The sequence below is a fragment of the Mirounga angustirostris genome, unplaced genomic scaffold, assembly GCF_029215605.1.
Source record: "Mirounga angustirostris isolate CCGP_5_RB_7025 unplaced genomic scaffold, mMirAng1.0.hap1 SCAF_6, whole genome shotgun sequence".
Classification (NCBI taxonomy): Eukaryota; Metazoa; Chordata; class Mammalia; order Carnivora; family Phocidae; genus Mirounga; species Mirounga angustirostris.
In genome coordinates, this window is record NW_026991714.1 from 100,047,621 (window position 1) to 100,069,846 (window position 22,226).

A 22,226-nucleotide genomic window follows, 5' to 3' on the forward strand; every position below is an offset into this window, starting at 1 on the left:
ACAATAAACTAAAAAAGGGAAAAAAAATGGACCCAGTCAGAGGGAGCATCAGGATTTGAACCCTGGTCCTTCTGCCTCGCAGCCCACGTTCTTACCACCACTCAACCCTTTCCACGTGCAGACTCCCAGCAGACCCTCGCTGCAGTCCTCAGAGGAAGACAGAGTAGGAGTTCTTAGCTGTTTGTATTTTATTCTGTAAATCGAGGTTTCATTTACAGACAGTAAAGCAGGGCACAGTTTGATGGATGGTTGCAGAGGTATCACCTGGATGACCCCTATCCAGACCAAGATAGAGAACATTTTCAGTGCCCCGGAAGGTTCCCTGGGGCCTCTTCCCGGTCAGTTACCTGAGCCCCACTCTCAAGTGTCTATGCTTTGGAGTGCCTTCCCAAGGGATTAGTCTTGCTTGCTCTTGAACTTTATGTAAATGGAAGCATAGAATAGGAGTTGTTTTTATCTGGATTCTTCTGGCTTCTTTCTCTCAGCATCAATAGTAAGAGTCATCTGTGAGGCCGCAGGCCTCAGCGGGTTGTCCCTTTTCATTGCTCTATAGTATTCCACTATAGAAGTATACCACCATGTGTCCGTTTTTCCCTATAGATGGACTTTCGGCTTGTTTCCAGCTTTTGGTGATGGTGAAAAAAGCTGCTGAACACTCCTGCTTGTCTTGTGGTGGACACACACACTTACTTCTGTAGGATGTATGCCCATTGGGTGGTGAGATAGAAGGCTCATTTTACCAAGAAGGAAGCTAAGGAGTCTTCAAAAGACCCAGCAGGGAAAGTGACCTGCCCAAGGTCACACAGTGACTCATGGTGGAGCTCAGCCAGTCTACCACCCCCAGGCCCTCTCACCCCTGTTCCTACCCACCTCCCACCTCTGAGATGCGGCCTGCTTCTCAGCCTAGCCCTGTGGGTAGGGTTGTCAGGCTGAGGTCAGGGGGTCTCCGGAGGGCTGTATTTCCAGGTCTCCTTACACTGGGCATGCCCACTGAGCAGTTCTTGCTCACACACCTCCTTCCCCATCCCTGGCCCTGGACATGGTGGGCGGGCCACAGTTTGCCTTCCTTGTGGTAGGTGCTGGGATTGATGAGGAACCGCTGTTATTTATTGGATGTTGGTGCCCACGGGCTGGGATTGGTGTGTGAGGGCTGATCTGGTGTCTTTGGCCTGGTAGCATGTGTGTGTGTGTGTGTGGGGGGTGCCCATGCGCACGTGCAAGCGTGAGGTGTGAGTGGGCCCCCACATCTCTCACACTCACTGTGCTCCTGGTGGGTGCAGGAGCGTGGGGCTGCCTGGCTCAGACCCCATCTTGCACTGGAAGGAGCCTGGCAGAGTGGCTCGGTCTGAGTTGGTGCCCCCCTGGCTCAAGGGCTGCCTCCTCCCAGCCCAGCCGGGCCCAGGAGGTAATGTGCGCACCTCTTTCCTCAGCACCCCCCACCCAGGTCTCTGACGGCACCGACTCCCTGGGAGGTGGTGCCTTCAGCAATTTCCATGCCTGCCCACCTCTTGACCCTCAACTGTCCAAAGGCAGGGACAGAAATTAATGTGGGCATCCAAAAGCCTTTTTTTTTTTGAATGAGCCTTTTCTTTTAATTGAGATAAAATATACATACCATAAAATGTACCCATTTAACCACTTTTAATTGTATAGGTCCGTAGCATTACGTACGTTCACGCTGTGGTGTAGCTGTCACCACCATGTCCAGAGCTTTTTCCTCTTCTGAAACTGAAATTTTGTGCCCATTAAACACTCACTCCCCATCACCCTCCCTCCCCCGACCCCTGGCAGCCATCCTTCTACTTCCCATCTCTGTGAATTTGACTGCTCTAGGTCCCTCATGTAAGTGGACTCATACAGTATTTGTCCTTTCGTGTCTGGCTTATTTAAACATTTAGCCTAATAGCTTCAGGGTTCATCTATGTTGTAGCATGTGTCAGAATTTCATTCCTTTTTTGAAGCTATAATTGTTCTTTTGAGCTTATTTTATTTATTTGAGCGAGAGAGAGCAGGAGCCACGGGGAGGGGCGGAGGGAGAGGGAGAAGCAGGCTCCCCGCTGAGCAGGGAGCCCGATGCAGGACGATGCAGGGCTCGATCCCAGGACGCTGGGATCGTGACCTGAGCCGAAGGCAGACAGTGACCCGACTGAGCCACCCAGTTGCCCCTGAGCTTATTTTAAAGGTATCTCAGATCTTCAGGATTGAGCGAGAGTGTTAGCTTGTTGGTAGGTGTGGGAATAAATAACATTTATTCACATTTACTAGGGGCCAGCCCTTTCCCTGTGTTGTCTCATGTAATCCTCACCACATCCTTATGAAGTAGGTTCCAATATTATCCTCATTTTACTGATAAGGGGATTCGGCTCAGAGAAGCTCCGTGACTTGGTCAAGGTCACATAGCAAGTCATCGGTCAGCCGGGATTGGCTGCCAGGTCGGCCTGACTGCACAGCCCATGCTCTGCAGTCCCACGCCCATTGCAGTGTCCAGGCCAGGCTCAGAATCCTTTCCTTGAATCCTTGTCTGTCATCTCTCTGCAGCTGAGCATGGAGCTGATCGGTGCCGGCAGGGGCCAAGGAGATAGCAGCAGTGGCCCCTCCTCCCTGGCTGGGTCCCCGTTCCCGGGCCCCAGCTTCTGTCGAAAGCCCCTTTATGAAGCAGCCTCCCTGGCCTCGGCAGCGGGCTGCAGGGATGTGGTCCTCAGTGTCCCCAGCCCAAGGCTGGCAGGGGCCGCTGGGCCCAGGGTGGCTGACGGCAGGATGTCGCTCTTGGCAGAACTTTCCCTGAACAAACAGCTACCAGGAGCTTCTGGATCAAGAGGATAGATAAACAGGAACAGGGAGAAACTTCAAAATATTTTTCTTCCCCTGCTGTGCCCTGGTGTTTTCTCCCTGCCCTTCCCATGGTCACTGGAGGTTTGAGGTGGTAGATCTCTTCCCCGGCCGGAAGCTACCCAGAGGCCTGGAGAGCCAGCGCAGAGGGTTTTAGGTTTTAGGGTTTCAGGGTTTGTTTTGCCTGATGGGCCAGGATCAGCCTGGGTGTTAGGGGGCCTGAGTTTGAATCCTGGCTCTGCTGTTTCTTTGCCATGTGATCTAGGCCAGTCCACTCAGCCTGTCCGTGGCTCAGCATGGCCACGAGACGTAGCCCACGGGGGAGTTTGGAAGGGTAACGTGGCAGCGAATGCTGGCTGAACCCTGGCTATGGAGGCTCAGGTGGGCGTGCCCAGGAACCCTCTCAGTTAATCCTCGGAGTGGCATGGGCCTTATCTTCATCTGACAGATGTTGAAGCCGAGAGAGGTGAAGTGTTTCTGTCAAGATCACACAGCCGGTGGTCGTGGGGCTAAGTCTGGAACACAGTCTGTGCCCTCAGCGCCCTGCTACGCTATGGTCTGGCGTCTGATACATAGCTTGGCACACACTATTATTGGTACTATGAATTTCTTTCCCTCTCCTTTGCAGAGAAACCCGGTGTAGTTGGGGATGCTGGGTGGTGGCGGTGGTGGCGGTGAGGTCTGCTGAGCTTTGGGCCCCAGTGGTCCCAGAGTAATAGCTGGCCCTTGCCGAGATGGTTTCTCCATGTGTTGCCTCTTCCATGCAGCCCTCTTAGGTTGACACAGGGCATCATCATGCAACTCTACTATTGCCCCAGTGTGCACAATGGTCACCCCACAGAGCAACATCCTGACTCTCTGGCACAGTCCCCAAGGCAACTGAGCTTCAGCCCAACCCCACCCTGTCCTGTATTCTGGCCTCACAAGTACTCTGTACATTGCCAAGCACTTCTTTCTCTGTGCTGTTTCCTCCATGTGGGATGCCTTTCTTGTCTGTCAAATGTTACTCTTCCGTTAAGGCCCAGCTCAGTGGTCTCCTCTTCCAGGAAGCCTTCCCTGAGTTCCTGAGCCTGAATTAACATCTCCCTCCTCTGTGCAGCTCAGTGTAGAGAGAAAGAAAGGTCCTGGAGTTCCTCTCTTGTGGTCAGCCTCTCTGAGCCTCATTTTCCTTCTCTGTGGATTAGGGATCCCAGGAGTGGGGAAAGGAGAAAGCCTGGATTCTCTCCCCCCTGGCTTGTGTGGAGTTGGCTAGAGCCCAGGGGAGAATGGCCCTGTCAGGGTTAACTCCCTGCCATGTCAGGGACGGAAACAAGGGCGACAGAGTGTGAAATGAAGTCACTTCCCTGCCGGGGGGTCTGCCATGTGCCTGGCCTTCTGCAGTAAATCCTGTTTCCTCCTTGGCCTCCGTGTACCCACCCACTCCTGGCTCCCATGACCCCGAAGGTCCCCAGCAGGTGGGGCTCACGGTGGAATATTGGCCTGTCATTCATCCGGTGAGGTCACTTCCTGTCTGGATCAGGCACCCACCTTTCCTGCCTTGGTCTTCCACGTGGAGGTTTCATGGGGATGATGGTTGTGAGTTCCAGGGGAGGCTACCTGAGGTCAAGTCCAGTGTCCAGCCAGCACTGTATTCTGGGGGAGCTGATGGCCAGGGGGGCTATACAGGTGCTCCCAGGGCTGTCACTCAGCCCCCTGGGCCCCCATTTCTTCTTCGGTGGAACCTGGGGGAGCCTGTGTATCACATACGCTCTGGGCACTGACTGGGTCAGGCCTGGACATCCATGACCTCATTTAAGCCTTTCTCCACCACAGGGAGACTGAGGCTCAGGAAGTAACCTAGGCCTCTGGTGGGGGCGCAGGGCTGGGGTCCACCCAGGTCTTTTTGATTCCAAGATCCTAATGATTTCTATGGGAAGGTGTTTAGCTTTCTGTCAGTGGCAACTCAGGAACACCTAGTCCTCTGGGCTTTTCCGGTGGGGTCAGGGGCTCTTTGGGCTGTAAGGTTGATACAGAACCAGGGTTGTTGCTGTCAGTGGCCATACTGTGTCGTGCTATGGTTTTTCCCTCTTTTTTCTATCAACAGTTTATGTTCATCATAGAAACATCAGAGAGGGGTGCCTGGGTGGCACCTTCGGTTAAGTGTCCGACTCTCGGTCTCAGCTCAGGTCATGATCTCAGGGTCCTGGGATTGAGCCCCGTGGCAGATTCCCTGCCCAGTGGAGAGTCTGCTTGACACGCACTCTCTCTCTCTGTCCCTACCCCACCCCCGAGTGCACGCCCCACTCTCTCTCTAAGAAATAAATCTTAAAAACAATAACAGAGAAAACAGATATGTAGGAAGATTAGAAGAACCATCTGTGACCCCACTTTCCAGTGATAACCATAGTTCACCATGCATGTTTTGAGATTTAGCCTTCCAGAAGTTTTTCTTGTGTGTATGTATGTGTGGGCACACCTGTGTATACTGTGTCTTTTTTTGGTAACTAAACACACAATAGAGATTTTCCTATGTGAGGAAATAAACTGTTACTTCTTGCTTTTGAAACTTTTTTTTTTTTTAAAGATTTTATTTATTTATTTATTTGAGACAGAGAATGAGAGAGAGAGAGCACATGAGAGGGGGGAGGGTCAGAGGGAGAAGCAGACTCCCTGCAGAGCAGGGAGCCCGATGCGGGACTCGATCCGGGGACTCCAGGATCATGACCTGAGCCGAAGGCAGTTGCTTAACCAACTGAGCCACCCAGGCGCCCGCTTTTGAAACTTTTAAGTTAAGAGTTTAACCCATGGTCAGAAAAGTAGGCACATCACAAGTATCCACCCTGATGATTATACCAAATGAGCACAGCCTTCACAGCCTTCCCTAGGCCAAGGAACAGAAGTCTCCCAGCACCCCGGATCCCTGCACCTCGTCGTCATCCCCTCCTTCCTGCTCCAAATGGGACGTCTTGTCCGACTTCCAACACCATAGATTAGTTTGGCCTGTGTTTGAGTTTTAGACGAACAGAATCAGACAGTGTGTTGGCTTCTTTCCCTCCACATTCTGTTAAGTGATGGTCATCTGACACCGTGTCCATTTTAATGACTACACGATGACATCCACGATACAGCGGACTTTGACCACGGTTGATGTGAAAGATGTTTTCAGGCTTTGACTAAACTAAGCAAAGCTATGATGAACATTTTTGTGGCCATATCTCTGATTATTTCCTTGGAATCAGCTGATAGGAAAATTGCCAGATCAAAGGGTTGTGTGTTGTTAAGGTATTTTAGAATTAGTGCCAGATTGGCCTCTAGGGAGTAGTGCAAGGTGCATCCTGCCAGGTGTTTCGGAGGGAGCCCATCCCTGGCACCCATCTGGACGCTGGGTGTTTTCATGCTGTTTTATCTGATAGAATGAGAGGCAAGATGGGGCATTTCATGCTTTCAAGTTTTTTTTTTTTAATTTTATTTATTTATTAGAGAGAGAGCACACGAGAGAGAAGGAGAGGCAGAGGGAGAAGCAGACTCCGCACTGAGCAGGGAGCCCATGCAGGGCTCAATCCCAGGACCCCGGGATCATGACCTGAGCTGAAGGCAGATGCTTCACCGACTGAGCCACCCAGGCGCCCCTCATGCTTTCAAGTTTTTAAATTACAAGTTAGGTTGAACGTCTTTTTCTCACATTTATTGTCCATTTGTATTTCTTGGCTGGGTTTTTGGGGTTTTTTGGGTCTGTTATACTCTCAAGATATACTTGTTTTTTGGCTTGAAAAGAGCCATATCGAATATGATAAATGATAAAAAAATATGTCAAAAATATCTTTATCCAGTTTATCATTTGCCTTTTAGCTTTGTGGTTTTTCTGTGTTGGTTAAAAGCTGACCATTTTTTTTAAAGATTTTTCTTTTTAAGGAATCTGTAAACCCAAATGGGGCTTGAACTCACAACCCTGAGATCAAGGCTCCATCTACTTAGCCAGCCGGGCGGCCCAAAGCTGACCATTTTTTATGTAGTTTGATCTACTGATGTTTAACTATATGTCTTCCTAGCATTGTATAGAAAGTTCTTTTCTGCCCCCAAATTCTCTTCTCTCACTTATGTGGTTTCCTTTCTACTATGTCATTGGTCATCCTTCTCCACTTCCTTCAGGGGCATGATGTTAGGGGAGGGATAGTTTGGAGAGTGAGAGTGTGACCTTTGAAGGTTACCCAGACTCTCTGAACCTCAGGGTCTGTACCTGCAAGATGGGACTGATGCTAGTACATGTTAACCAAAGGGTTTATGGGAGTTAAATCATAGCTGTTTGCAAACCTTTTAGCTTCAGGCCTCCTTCCTTTACACTATTAAAAATTAAAGACTCCAAAGAACTTCTGTTTATGTGGGTTATATACATAAACTGATATTTACCATATTAGAAATTAAAACTGAATATATTTAAAAACATACATGTGTAAATTTATTTAAAAATAATAGCAAACCCATTGTATGTTAACATAGATACATTTTTTTCCCCTGAAAACTGAACTATGTTTTCCAAAACAAAATACAGTGGGAAGAGTGGCATTGTATTGCAAATACAGTGTGTTTGCAAATCACTTTAAAGATTGAAAAAAATTTTTTTAAGTAATCTCTACACTCATCGTGTTGCTCAAACTCATGACCCCGAGATCAAGAGTCGCATGTTCTACGGACTGAGCCAGCCAGGAGCCCCTGCAGATCACTTTCATGTCTAGTTTAATAACAGACCCTTGGATTCTCATATCTGCTCCATTCAACTGTTGTGATATGTTGTTTTGATTGAAGTATATGAAACAAAATCCAGCTTCAAACAGATAAGTGGTTGGAAAAGGGAAGAATATTTTATTAGCCTCTGGATATTTTCTCTTGAGACTACATAAAAATTCAACATGTTATAGTTTCTTAAAGGTCATTTGAAATGTAGAATCTGCAATCATATTAATGAATTTTTCATAATTCGTTTCATTAAGAGCCATCAGACTCTCCTGCACCCTGAATGGATCTTTGACACAGGGGTGGTTTTGTAACATCATGTATTGGCCATTGGGAAAATATTGGTTCACGGAGTTATACAGATCTTCTAAATGTGTACACATTTCATTTCAGCAACATCCAGAAATTACATATGTTAGCATCATCACCGTGTCATTGCAAAGTCTTTGTGTTTTGGGAAGCTGTCAGACTCACAATGGCTGATGCAAGTTTTCCAAAATTCAGTTGTTTCCCTTAAAGCTCAAACTTGATCATTGGCAACAGTGATCCTTGAAAGGAAAGGCTCACCTTGTTCATTTTTGAGATAATCTCTGCCAGATACCCAATTCTGAATAACTGGTGTTTGGCTGGCTGTCGGCCGTCCTTTCTGTGAACAGAGAGGCTAGTTCAGCTGAGAGCCCAGACAGGCTCACAGGTGCCTTTCCCCCAGACACCTGTCGTACCCTGAACCAGCCCAGGTACACACTGTCATCACACAGAATAGTAAACAGACGTGTACTCAAGGGCTGAGCTTCAGTGAAATTAGTTTTACTGCTTGATTAAATACTTTTTGTTTGTTTGTTTAAAGATTTTATTTATTTATTTGACAGAGAGACACAGCAAGAGAGGGAACACAAGCAAGGGGAGTGGGAGAGGGAGAAGCAGGCTTCCCGCTGAGCCAGGAGCCCGATGTGGGACTCAATCCCAGGACCCTGAGATCATGACCTGAGCCAAAGGCAGACACTTAACCACTGAGCCACCCAGGCGCCCCAAGACTTCTTTTTTTAAGATTTTGTTTTTAAGTAATCTCTACACCCAACATGGGGCTCAAACCCATAACATTGGGATCAAGAGTTGCATGCTCCATTGATTGAGCCAGCCAGGTGCCCCTCATCAAAGACCTTCTGGCATATTTTGTCACTCTGAGTGACGGGCAGCCTGGTTGGGGGCCAGTACCATGCCTCCTGCTGAGTCTCACCTCCTGCTGAGTCTCACCTGTAGCTTTTGCTCCATCAGTGTCTTCACTCATGGTGAGAAGGCGATGATACTTGGTACTGTCCTGAGACTAGTCTTGACCTTGAGGACGCCTGGAAGGCACTGGGGACCCCGGCTCTGTGGAGCATGCAGTGGGAACTGTGGGTCAGGTGGTAGGGGAATGGCTTCTGTGCAGGGCCTGGGCCTCTCTTGGGCTCTGGGATGTCTTGCCCATTGCCACAATTATCCTCTCCCCGCTAACAAACCTGAAAGTGCACCCTGGGGTGGGAGGTGGAGATGTAAGCCACTTGGAGTTAGTTCATCATTTGTGATTTCAAATCCTGCTCAATCTGCTAATGTGTTCAGTCCTTAGGAGTGAATGAGGAGTCCAGGGGACTTTTGAGGTGCCCCTTTCTTCTTGTTCCTCCGGGAGGCAAGGAGAGAGAGAGAGAGAGAGTCGACAGGAGAGACCCAGGGGTCTCAGCCAGGCAATTCTCCTGCAGGGGTGGGGTCTGTTTCTCAGACGGGGGCCCTCAGAGTCACCCTCCCCCCTGCCTGGCTTGAAGGGGTCTCCACAGCCTCTGGCCTTCATGTCGCTTCCTCATTAACCTTCTCTGTCATGTGGGACCCAGGGGTCAGCGTCCTTCCCCCGGGCCCCATTTTCTTATGCTGGTTCAAACAGGGCTGCATTTACAGAGTACCTGCTGGGCCCTGGGCCCTGGGCTGAAACCTACCTGTGCTGGGTCATGTGCATTTGCAGCATGGACACCCGCAGAGCTGACCTTTTCTCGGTGTTCTTCAGACACCTGTCCAGTTTCGTTCCTTCAAGTGGCTACTTTGTGCCAAGCACCAGGGTACCGTCGAAGGCCAGCCCCGGCCCCGGCCTGGTGGGCTTCATGGAGGCAACGGCCCTGTGGGATGTGGCCTGGGGGACGTGAAGGAGGCTCCCTGGTTGAGGGGATGGGGGTCTGCTAGGCAGAGGGAGCCTGCGGGGCAGGAAGCTGTGGAGTGAATGAGCGTGAGGCCGTGTGTGGCTCTCAACCTCATCTGCCGCTCAGCAGAACACATTGGCGTCTGTATCATCTCGCTAGAGGGAAAGCTGACTGCGTGGGACCCACGGAGAGCTGGCCCAGCCTTGTCCATGGTTATAGGAAGAATTTCCGAAGGCACAGTTCCTGCCTTACAGAGATTCTAGAACGTCCCAACCTAATCCCCTGGCCTAGTAAGATGCACCTCTGCTTTATTATTATTTTTGTTGTTGCTAATTATTTGCAAAGGCCCGTTGAGATGTCTGTGCCTGGGACTGTAAGAATTTCACTTTGGCTAGAGTTGAGAGGACAAGGGTGGGGGCTGGGGAGCACGAGGCTGGAAGGGGAGGCTGGGTCTGCTTGGCAGAAGTCATGGATCGCTCTGTAGTTCCTCCTTGAGTCTAAACTGAAGTCTTTTATGCTGATCTGTCTCCTCTGCTTGGCGTGCTTCATTCTGTGGGGCAGGAGAGCTCTTCCTCCCGGCCCTGGATGGACGTGCTCAGGGAGGCAGATGGGCCGGGACCTGCAGAGGCAAGGGTCGGAGATCCCTGGTCCTCGCCCTGCTGTCCAGCTGCCTCTGGGCAGTTGTCTGGCCTACTCTGGACCTCAGCGTCCTCTTCTGTAAAATGAGAGGAACAGACTGGGCACTCGAAGGTGCGTCTGACTCCGACTACGAGATACGTGTTGGTGCACAAGGTGGATTTACACTGTGTGTGTGTGTGCGCGTGCGTGTGTTTGGGGCCACAAGGCCCCTGCCCTGGGTGCAGACCTGAGGGTTTTACCCTCCCCTCCCCCGCCCCCAGCTGTCCCCTGCCCCACAGTAGGGGACTCCGCAGTGGTGACTTCCGTCATGTTTGTTCTGCAGCTGAGGCAGATGTTTCCGGCAGCTGGCCACTCAGCCTCCTGCCCTATTTTTAGCTCCATTGTTACCCGCCCCGGGCATCTGGCTGCCTGGGGTGCACATGACAGGCCGTGGCCCTGGAAGGGGTCCTCTTCTCGGGGTCCAGCTTGTTCTCTGCCTTCCACCAGGTTCCTGCTTTACGCTTCCCATCGTCTCTTGGGAAAGTGAGGGTAGTGTCGGGGAAATGGGGGAGGGTGGGAGGATGATGCGGTAGAAAGAGCCCCGGCTGTGCCAGAGGCCTGGTTCTGTTGTTCTGTCACGTCGTGAACTCTCTGAAGCCTCAGTGTTTCCATCTGCTGACTGGCACAGTGGCTGACATATCTGCCTTTCTCAGAGGATTGTTCTGAAGCGGAAATGAGGTAGTGAATGTGGAATTTATTTAGGAAAAAGACATATGGAACCTACAGCTATGGTGGGCTTGGCTCTGTGGGGGCCCTGGAGGAGCACTGGATCCAGAGCGGGGAGACGGAACATGTGCTTACCAAACACCAGGCCAGGGAGCTCAGCCTGGGGTCGCGTGGGGCCCAGGCTGCAGGCTGGAAGGCTTGCAGGAAGAGGGGGCATTTCCACTGGGCGTTGGTGGAGGGCATGAGGGGGTGAGGGAATGGATGGTGTTCCTGGCTCTGGGACCAGGGATGACAGATGCATGGGGGCAGGGAACTGCTGGATGTGTCCTGGGAGGTCTGAGCAGGAAGGGGTTTTGAGCATCCCTGGCCAGGAGCTCTGGAGCATTCCTCCCTAGGAGCAGCCGCGTGGTGGGGCTGGGGGCAGGAGGCTCTGCATCTCCCTTCCTGGGCTGGCTGCTGGCAGAGCGGCTCTGCTTCTGTCTATATTGCACATCGGGCTGTGTTGCACACTGGACTTTCATCAAGGATTGAAAGGGCTCAGCTGGTAAAATGTTGGAAAGCCTCCCATCCTGTCCAGCCCCCTCACTTTCCAGATGGCAATGAAGTATGGTCCAGAGAGGGCTGTGCGGAACTTGAGACCTCTCGGAAAGCCCAAGCTGGAGAGGAATGTCTCCTGGGGCTTTTGCTGCTCTGTACCGTACGGCATCTGGAACCGGGATTTGCCTGGAAGGTTGGCATGTGGAGGTTAATAGGGGGTGCTGAGGGTGGGAAGGGGGGCATCTTGAATGCCGGGCAAGGGAGTCTAGACTGAAAGCCACAGACGTGGAAGGATGGGGACAGGCCCCAGAATTGGGTCATGGATTTTCACAGCTTCTTGAAAGGATGCCTCAGGCCCTCATGACATTACTGGAGGTCAGAAGTGGGGGTCCAGCCTAAGGTCTCACTGGCCCTTTGGGGTCCAGTCCCTGGAAGTGGCCAGGTGAGTATCAGCAGGCCCAGAGCCCTGGGTGGGGTCTCAGGAAACTCTAGATTTCTACTGACACTGAAATGCCCAGATGGCCAACTTCTTAGAGCTGAGCAGGTGAGCGTGTCCACGTACTCTTAATTCTGTCCTCCCAGGGTCTTCCCCACTGGCGTTTTGGCTCCCCTTTCCCCCAATCCCAGGTGCATGGAACCTGGAGATGGACGGTGCCTCATACTCTTTCAGGAGCAGAATGACTGCCCTCCCGGAGCAGGCTGGGCCCTCCCTGGGGAGTTTTACATCCCCCTCCTCTCGCTCCTCCCTGAAAAATCCAACAGGCAGGGGACCTCCCATCCAGATAACACCTTTTTGTTTTCCAGAACAGCCCAGGAGGGCCAAAGAGAGACTCCAGATGGGGAGACACCTGTAGTTAGTCTCTGCCTTTTTGGAGTCATGGAGGCCAAGCCTCTCTCTACAGGCTGGAACAAACATTTAGCTGCTTGGAGCTTCTAAATCTCTGCGGCTGACTTGGGGAGAACTGCTGCACCACGCCATCTAGCAATCTTTGGTGCTCTAATGGTGTCCTGTGTGCATCTGCTCAGCCCCGCCGTGGGCCCTGGTGGCTGGAGACATGTCTTCTGTATTCTGTGAACCCCCACACCCCAGCACGGGCTGGGCTCACAGGATCCTGGTGTCGCTCTGCCTGACTCTTACGAGCAGGGAAACTTGACATTCTCCTGCGAGAGGGGAGAGAAGTAAGTTCTGTCTTTTTGCCATGTGGCGTGCGGTCACTGAGGGTCAGACCTAAAAATAATGGAGTGCATTAGTCAGGATTAGATTTGGCTGCGAGTAATAGGACAAGCCAAGTAACAATGGTTTATACAAGATGGAAGTTGATTTCTATGTCCTGTCCAAACCCAGAGCTTTGCAGCCCATGCCTGGGGTGGTGGTTCCACTCCTCGGATTCCTTGGGGGAACTTGACCTCTCCCATTCAGAGGGTGTGGCTTCATGTGCTCGTGGTTCAAGATGGCTGTGAAACTTCAGTCATCACATCTGTGTTCCAGACAGCAGGATGGAGGAAGGGAGGAAAGGGGGGGCTCATAGGGAAGATTCTGGAACTTGCCACGTGACACTGCCCCTTATGTCCCATTAGCTGGGACTGGTCACAGGTACCTGAGGGGAGATAGGGAGGGGGCTCCTGCCCCTCATCTGGTTTGTTTAATACACATGGCAGGGAGGGAGGGGGTGGAGGCATGGTGGGCATTTTGGTCAAACCCGAGGACGCCCCCAGGCCGAGAAGTGGGGCCAGTCTCCCCCAGGGAGATTCCCCCCTGGGGAAGGTCAGTCTTGACTTGGGACCAGAAAGCCCATGCCCCAGGGCCAGCAAGAGGGAGCAGAGAAGCTCTCTGGGGGTTAGGAGGCAGCCCAGTGGCATCAGTCAGAACAAGGGAGGTGCACCAGCCTCTCCTGAGGGGGTCAGAGTCTGCCCGGGAAGTGTGGCCTGTGTCTGGGCTGCTGGGGCCGCAGGGAGAGGACACGCTCCCCCCACTGGAGGGTGGCAGGGAGGCCAGGGGACTCACAGACTTGGGGGCTCGCAGAGGGGCTGCAGGTGCTGTGACAGGTGGAGAGAATGCCGCGAATGCAGGGCTGCCCCAGGGAACCCTTGCCCACCCCCTCGAGGCCAGGGAGGGCCCCAGGACTGCCTCCCTGCCGCGGCGCCCTGGGCTTGCACGCCACTTCAGGAGAAACCAGACATCTGCACTTTTATTCGAAACCCCTTGATTTTTAAGTACTGGCAGCTAATTAGAGTGGAAAATAAACCTGCAGGGATCAAGCAACCGCTTTGATCTTCGGACTACGAAACTCCTCCCTCTAGATGAGATGCTTCCTGCGTCTTCAAGGGGGAGAACCTGGGGGAATGTGTGGAAGACTCGCTTCTTGTGAGGCAGCTTAACTTTTTTTTTTTTTTTAAAGATTTTATTTATTTATTTGACAGAGAGAGACACAGCGAGAGAGGGAACACAGCAGGGGGAGTGGGAGAGGAAGAAGCAGGCTTCCCGCTGAGCAGGGAGCCTGATGTGGGGCTCGATCCCAGGACCCTGGGATCATGACCTGAGCCGAAGGCAGACGCTTAACGACTGAGTCAGCCAGGCGCCCCACAGCTTAACTTTTTAAAACTTTCATTTAAAAAATGTTTTCATCGCCAGTTTTGTATTTGGAAAACTTTCAAGCCTCCAGAAGAGTTGAGAGGAGAGTATAGTTAGTGTCTGTCCTCGCTGGTGGCTGATGTTCACTCCATTTGCTTGTGCTGTCTATCTCTGTCTCTCAACCACCTAAAACTGACAGACTTCAAGGTGCTTCATCTCTAGACACTTCATCTTGGGTCTCCCAGGAGCACAGTCTCCACCATATCATCACACCCAAGGACTTAACTTATTTATCCAACATGCAATCCATATTCAAAATTTCCCACTTGTCCCCAGAATGTTCATTATAATCTTTCCCCCTTCCCTAATCCAAGCTCCCATAGAGACGGAGCTTTCTGTCAGGCAGAGCTGACCTACAGGGGAGTTTCAGAGGTGGTGGTGGGACTCCCCAGGCTTGGAGGCAGGCAACGAGGGGTGCTGGAGAGAACCCTTTTCCTTCCTGAGGGTCCCAAATTCCAGGAGCCTCAGGGGCCATGCTGGAGCATGTGGTGACAAGGGCCAAGGTGTTGGCTGGCCACAGAGCTGGCAGGAGCCGCTTCTCTGTCCTCTGCCTGTTAGGGGAGCCGGGAGGGAGGCTAGTCCCCACCCTGCAGCGTCTCCCAGCTCGGGCGCTCCATCTACAGTGGGACCTGCTGTCCCTTGCTGGCCCCCGCTTGCCACAGCTCCTCAGTGGGCTACCCAGACCCTCTGCCCACTCTGTCTACTCCTGGCTCCAAGCCCACCCCAGTGTCATCTCAGGGGGTGACAAGGATGACTTCTCCCTGGCCAGAACCTGGACCCTCAAAGGCTCCCTGCTGTTTGCAGGCTGAAGCCCAGAACTCCAGGCCCATCCCGCAGTGACAGTCCACCTGCTGCATATGTGGTAATATTTCCAGACATTCCTCCACCTTCTGGTTTTAGCTTTTAGACCTTTGTGTTTTCAGTTTAGAAAAAAAGTGAAAACATTTTGGAAACACGAAGTTTAGCAGATGAAGTTCTCCTGCGATCCCAGACCCCTGGTGGCTTTATTTTGTATTCTGATCTCCTAGTTTTCAAAAGAAGGAGGCTGAGGGATGGAGGTGGCGGATGGATAGGTTTGGGTGACCCTCAGAGATATGAGACGATGGGCCACGCGGCAGAAGCCACGTGACTCTCCCTCTACTGAGCTGTGGAGCCTGGGGTAATTCCTGTCGTTGGCCCTGCTTAGCTGCATCCTCTGCTGTAAAGTTGGGGGGGCGCAGGTCATAAACCCTGTCTCACTTCCTTTTGAGGTTGTTGACATTATCAAAGACCAAAACCCCGCAAAGACATGAAAAATCCCACCAGGCTGTATGAGTGGAGTGATTATCGTGGGAACGTGGATGGCAATGGGCGGCGGGACTCGGGCGGGGGACAAAGACACAGCTGGAGGAGCACAGTGGGGGGCGAGGGGGTGCCCTAGGTGAGGCGCTGTGACCTTTGTCCAACTCTGAAACCATTGCAAATAACTAGACTTTAAAACAACGTTCCCAAAGTAATCTTGTGCATCGGTGGAAATCGAGAAGCGATGGATAAGCAAAAGGAAAGTAAATACATCACTCGGTGCCCCCACTCAGGAGTAAGTAAACATCCTTCCTGTCTTTTGTGCCTCCTTGTTGTGGGGTGCCGCCCTTGTTCCCATCACCGAGGAGCCAGGCGGGGTGGGGAGGTAACGAGATGGAGCTGATTTGTTCCGTCATTATGTGTACGGCCCCTCCCCTGAGCCAGGCAGCTGACGGAGCCAGGAAGGACGCAGGATGGCCCCTGCCAGGAAGAGCATGCCATGGAAGGGAATGGAGTGTTCCATCTTGCGATGATCACAATGGGCTGTGGGTGTTGGGGGGGGTGTGTGGGTGTGTCGTCAGGGAGGGCTTCCTGGAGGCGCTGGGCTTTAACCTGGAGGGGTGGGTGGAATGTGGGAAGGTGGGGGTGGGGTGGGGGAGGAGGGCAGTCCAGGGGAGAGGAGGATTGGGTGGGAGTGACTTCCCCCTCACCCTCTTGTGAAGGACTGAGACCTGCTCCTCAGTGCCATTGCCCGCTCCTCTCGGAGGCCTAGAAGCTGCAGGTGCCTGAGGCTGGTCATATGCTCATCTCATAAATATTTCCTGAGCATCTGCCGGGCGCTGTCCTGGTGCTGGGGCCGCCGTGTGGACCAGTCAGGCACTGCCGGAGAGGGACGGGGGAGACTGAGGTGACACATACACGCCTTCAGTGAGGCAGCCGAGAAATAAAAGGGCTCGTGGATGGACAGGGACTGTGGTGTGGGGTGCTGTGGGCAGACAGAGTCATCAGAGGCTCAGAGAGGCCTCCCTGAGCGGGGACATTTGAGCCAAGACCACAGGAGGGGGCAGCCGTGTGAACAAGCTGAAGAAGGTTCCAGGCAGAAGGGTGGTAGGTGCACAGCCTTTATGAGTAGGCGTGGGCCTGGGGCGCTGGAAGAAAGAGGGCCCTGTGGCCTGTGGCTGGAGCGTGGAGGCAAGGAGGACACAGGGTGAGTGAGGGCGGAGGGGCGGGGCCTCCTCAGCAGGGGACAGGCCTGGATGTTGCAGTGTTATCTGATTCCGGGGTTTTAAAGGATCCTCTAGCTGCCGCATGGAGGATGGATTGTGGGGGGACAGGAGCGAAAGGGAGGAGCTGGGGGTCTGGACCAGGTGGTGGCAGAGGCGGGAGGGAGTGAGAGGGGGCAAACCCGTTCTTCTGTGGGGAGAGTTCCAGAGTGGGCAGAGGACTTGCCCAAAGCCACACAGAGCAGGGCTCTCCAGGTTCATGGTGACAGCCAGGAATGGATGGAAACCTCCCTAGTGGCCTCCCGGACTGACCGAGTGAAATGGGGAGTTAGAACTGTGTGTTAACCCCGCTCTGCCCTGTTGCTTGCTCGGGATCGGAGCCGGCCTTCCGCTGAGCCCACCTATTCCTCCCAACACTTCCATTTAATAGGCCTTGTCTGGGTGAGGCCCCCGGCCCCGTCAGGGAGGTTCACATCCAGCGGTGGCAGGGAGGGGACGTGGGAAGGAGGGGACAGACATGCATGAGGATGGGGCCCTGGGGGGGGGGGGTGATGAGTCGGAGCCCCTGCTGTGTGTCAGGCTGGCTAGCTATTGCTTTCCAGGCACTCACTGATTTCAGCCTCATACAGCCCAGCTCAGGAGGCACAGGGACGCCCCTCCTAAACTGACACCCGGGGAAGGTAGCCACACACCGAGAGTCACTAAGGAGTGGTGGAGACATGAATCCGCCAGTCTTGGGCCCCAGAGCCCACGCTTCCTGGAATTGGAGCTGCTGTATCCCTGACTAGGTCCCGGGCCATTAGAGAGTCACTTGTAGCTTCCGTGAGTCCCCACTTCTCTGTCTGATAAGTGAGAATGTTGGCACGGGCTTCCCGGGAGTTGCCATGCCCGGAACAGGGTCATTAAGTTCTTACCTGCAGCAGGTGTGGGGCTCTACCCTGACGGCCCCCCCGCGACCCGAGGGGTGCCCGCTGGACCGAGGAGCACGGAGACTCAGCAGCGTTGTCCCGGAGAAATGTCCCGTGGGCCGCCTGTGTCATTTTAGTCATGTTAAGAATGTGAAAAGAAGGGGCGCCTGGGTGGCTCAGTGGTTAAGCGTCTGCCTTCGGCTCAGGTCATGATCCCAGGGTCCTGGGATTGAGTCCCACATCAGGCTCCCTGCTCGGCGGGAGGCCTGCTTCTCCCTCTCCGACTCCCCCTGCTTGTGTTCCCTCTCTCGCTGTGTCTCTCTCTGTCAAATAAATATAATTAAAAAAAAAAAAAAAGAATGTGAAAAGAAATAGATGAATGTAATTTTAATAACGTTGTTTAACCCAATATATCAACATAGAATCATTTTGACATGTATCAACATAAGAGATTGTTAATGGGATATTTTACTTTTTTTGGTACTAACTCTTTGAAATCTGTGTGCGTTTTACACCTCTAGCACATCCCGGTGACATTGCTGGATCGTTAGAAATGGTAAAGCTGTCTTCTAGAGTGGCCGTATGATCTTACACTTCAGTGGCCACATCTGAGACCCACTTTGCTGCACATCCTAACCAGAGCTTACTGGTGTTGGTCTTTTAACGTTTGTTAGTCTAATGTGTTTCCCTGATGATGAATGGTGCCGGGTGTATATTTATATACTTATTTGGCATTTGCATATACCTTCAAATCTTTGCTCATTTTTATTATTTTTTTTAAAGATTTCATTTGTTTATTTGACAGAGACATAGGGAGAGAGGGAACACAAGCAGGGGGAGTGGGAGTGGGAGAGGGAGAGGGAGAAGCAGGCTCCCGGCGGAGCAGGGAGCCCTATGCGGGGCTTGATCCCACATGACCTGAGCTGAAGGCAGACGCTTAACGACTGAGCCACCCAGGCACCCCTTTTACTCATTTTTAGAAAAGGGTTTTATTTTTAAGTAACCGCTAACCCCAACATGGGGCTCGAAACTACAACCCCAGATCAAGAGTCGTATACGCCACTGGCCGAGCCAGCCAGGTGCCCCATCTTTTACTCATTTTTCATTGGATTTCTTGTTAATGTGGTACCAAGTTGGTACCAAGAGTTGACACCTCTTTTTTTTTTTTAGGGTCAGGATTAAATGAGATACTATATGTCAAGTGCTTTGCACCCAGAGATCCACCCATTGGCCTTCCCTGCATCCCGTCTCTGCAGTGAGGGCCACTGGCTATCTCAGGCAGGGTGACCACACACCCTGATTTGGCTAGCGTAATCACACACTTGTGCAATATCTGCTCAACACCATCTCCCTGTGCTCACAACAGAATCTTCCCCTTTGCTCAGGCTAGAGGGGGCGGGGCCCAGCCAGGGAGCCTCCGCGTGGGAGGCAGGAGCTCTGGGTTTCAGTTCTGTCCTTGTGACTTGGAACACATCGCGTTCCCTCCCTGGGCCTCCGTTTCCTCATCTGTGGAAAGAGAGGGTTGGACTTGCTGGCCTCCAGGGGCGTAGCCCGCTCGGAAGCTGCTTTTGGGGGCCTGTGGTCACAGCTGGTTGTGGTGGTTCCTGGAGTCACATCTTGTTCTGAGGTGGGACTTGGGATTTTGCAGGAGGGTCTGGGGTCCATCCCGGTGGGCAGGGAGGGAGGAGAAAGGAACGGGGCTGGGGTCAGTAGCTGATGGGCAGCTTTCCACTTCAGTCCCAAGAGCCAAACTCTGCTTTGGAAAGGCCCACAGGGTTTGCCAAGCGTGGAGGTCACGGCTGCTGCGTCGGGACAGGGACAAAGAAGGTGGGGGCTTGTGAGCTTTGGATTACAGGTGTGGAAACTGAGACCGGAATGGGGACGATTCAGTTCTCCAGAAACAGACTTAGACTCACGAGGTATTTTGGGCTGAGGCCTGAGGGCTCTGCTCTTGAACCTCTTGCCTGTCCTCCCTGCTCTGGCACCTCCTTGGCTTGAATGCTGCCATTGACGAGAAGCTCATCACTCTGTAGCCTGAGTATTTGTGCTGTAGCATCAGGCAGTCAGTTGATGAGCTGGAGCTCATGTTGAATTGTTCCTGGGGAAACAAGGTCACTTCTCTGCCACGGATTCCACGAATGGGAGGCAGCCTCCCATACAGAACATTTTGGTAGACTTAACAGGAGATTTATGAATATCTCTTCACAACTAAGTAGGCAATAAATCAGACCCTTGATATAAATGTAAAAAAATAAAACTGAACGGTCAGAAGGCACATTCTAAAAAATATAACCTAGTAAATAAAAGAGAATGAAGGTTTACCAATAAAGTAAAATTCTCAAGAAACTGTTGAGACTTAGAAAATTATTTTAAAAATTAAACATTTAAATTTTATGCAAAAACAAAAATACTTTCTTATAAGGGCCTTTTATCACTTAGCTCTAAAAAATGTTTTAAAAATTCACAACAGAAATAAGAGGAAATAAAGTTTTCTCCCAATTAGAATATTCCGTGAAGCACCTCGTTTTCTCCTAAGTTTTCCTTAAGCTAAAAAAACATAAAGCAACAGATGACATTAGTGTGGTATAGAGTTAACTGTAGATTCATTGCTATTTTCTTTATCCTGCGGGTCCGGGATGAGTGCAAGCCGTGTTTCCAGACATCACAGTGGCAGTGGGGTGTAAACCACCCGCGAGCTCCATGGCGACCACGTCCCAGTCTCAGCGGCACAGTGGGGATGACAGCCTTCACTCAGGATCCGATGAAGTTCTGGACTAGCATAATTGCAAACAATCCAGGCTCCATGGACCACAACTTTCAGTCTGCCTACATTCCACCCTGCCCTCCCCATTCTTCCCCCAAGCAGAGGTTTGAGCACTAGGGACCCAACTAACACCCCCCCAACCTGACCTTGCTGACCGCCTTCCCTGGTAGTGGGCAGTTGGGGTGTGACCACCAGGACCTCCAGTCTTAGGAGCCAGATCTGTTTGAATCTGGAAGAGGCTTTTGGACCATGCCGTCCCTACTGCCATTTTAGGGCTGGGGACATGGGGAAGTTGCTCTGGGCCCTGCAGCATGGGGCCAGCAGGAGGAGGCCCCTGGGCTGGTGAGGCTCACTCCTGGCAGGGTGGAGAGGGGTTTCAGGAGGAGTCTTACAGAGTGGGAGGCCTGGAGATCCCGGGGCTTCACCCTCCTCTAGACAGTTTGGAAGCCAGTCAGCTTTCAAAGGATATTGTCCTTCCCCCAGCCCTCTAGCCTGCAGCTATGCACATGTGTATTATCTCCCGGCTGCCCTGACAGGGCACCAGCTGGGGCCTGTTGTCGACTATGGAGCCCGTGAGACACGGGGGTGGCTGCAGCTCAGCCCAAAGCGGGCAGGGCCTGGCCTGGCTGGGCAGCTGTGGGCAGCTGCTGCCTCCTCTAGGCCCTTCCCATTTCCTGTCCCTCATGCCTTCATTTGGGACAGCTACCCGTGCCCCTGTTCCTGGAGGAGACTGTTCCTGTCCATGCCTCCTTGGCCCGGGCTGCCGGAGGGAACTTTGGTGAGCTGGGTTGGGGGAGAAGTGGAGAGAAGTTTCTGGCTCTGCTGTTGGCAGGCTGGGGCCCACTGTGGAGCCCCTCATGCTCTCTGAGCAGCCCGTGTTTCTGTTTAGGAACAGAGGCTCATTCCGTCCACGTTTGACAGAGACAAAGAGAGAGGGAAAGTGGGAGAGAGGGATGGAGGGAGGGGGAAATTGGACGGGGTGCGATGAGGCTCTTATAAGCACAAGTGTGCATGTTGACAGAGCTGTTGCATGGCTACTGGGAGTTTTCAAGGATGACAAGGCAGGGCCCGAGGGAGAGAGGGAGCCCTTTCCAGACCGCAGAGGGACAGGGACAGGTGGTGGTTTGGGAAGGTTTGAGGAGGGGTGGATGAGTCTAGTCATTCTGTCTAGGCGGCTCCGAGGAGGGGGAGCCCGAATACTCAGGGCCTGGGGGAGAGAAGGCCCAGTGAGCTCAGCCTTCACACTGACCCGCTGACCCTCTTCCCCGGGTGCCGCTGCTGGTTTCCAGAGGGCGGGGTGGTGGGAGCAGATTGTCCCCACCATGTGGAGCAGCTCACCCTGGGCTGAGGGCAGCTGAGGGAGTTGTTGTGTCTAGGGACGGCTCCTCACACCCTCCAGCAACTCCTCACCCGTCTCCGGCCATTTCCCCAGACATTCTCTTATCTGTTCTCAATAGGCTTTAACTTTATTACCCAGTTAGTGTTCAGAGGAGAAAAAGCAAAAGGAGAAGACAAATGAACTCTCATCTCATCACTTGGTGATAACTCACATTAGCATCTTGATGTGTATCTTCCAGGCTTTTCTCCTGATACACTTTCATGAATTAAAATGGGACTGGAGCCCGTTCTTGCCTTGCAACCTGCTCCTTCTATCCCTGTGTCCTCCATGTCTTTCCAGATCCCATCAGTATGATCTTTTCAATGGCTGTTTAACCTTTGACCTTAGAGATGCCCCAACTTTATTCAGCAGAGCCGCTCTTGTTGGCTGGAGGTGGTTCCCCGTGTTTTGCAGTTGTAAACAACACCTCCGGCAGCAACACATCCCAGAAGCCT

The 22,226-nt window shown here is 52.4% G+C and overlaps 1 protein-coding gene across 14 annotated transcripts in view; it reads left to right on the forward strand.

The window, feature by feature from the left end:
* The window catches only part of PALD1 (phosphatase domain containing paladin 1), an 88,971-nt gene that overhangs the window by 31,939 nt on the left and 34,806 nt on the right, over positions 1 to 22,226 (forward strand). The window contains exon 1 of one of the 14 annotated variants that reach the window (XM_064594760.1): positions 12,390 to 12,764. The exons of 12 other annotated variants lie outside the window; for them this stretch is intronic. The gene's annotated coding sequence lies outside the window, so the exon portion shown is untranslated. Of the gene's footprint in view, positions 1 to 12,389; positions 12,765 to 18,831; positions 19,257 to 22,226 lie in introns of those variants that run through there. One more of the 14 variants, XM_064594759.1, reaches the window with a different exon arrangement.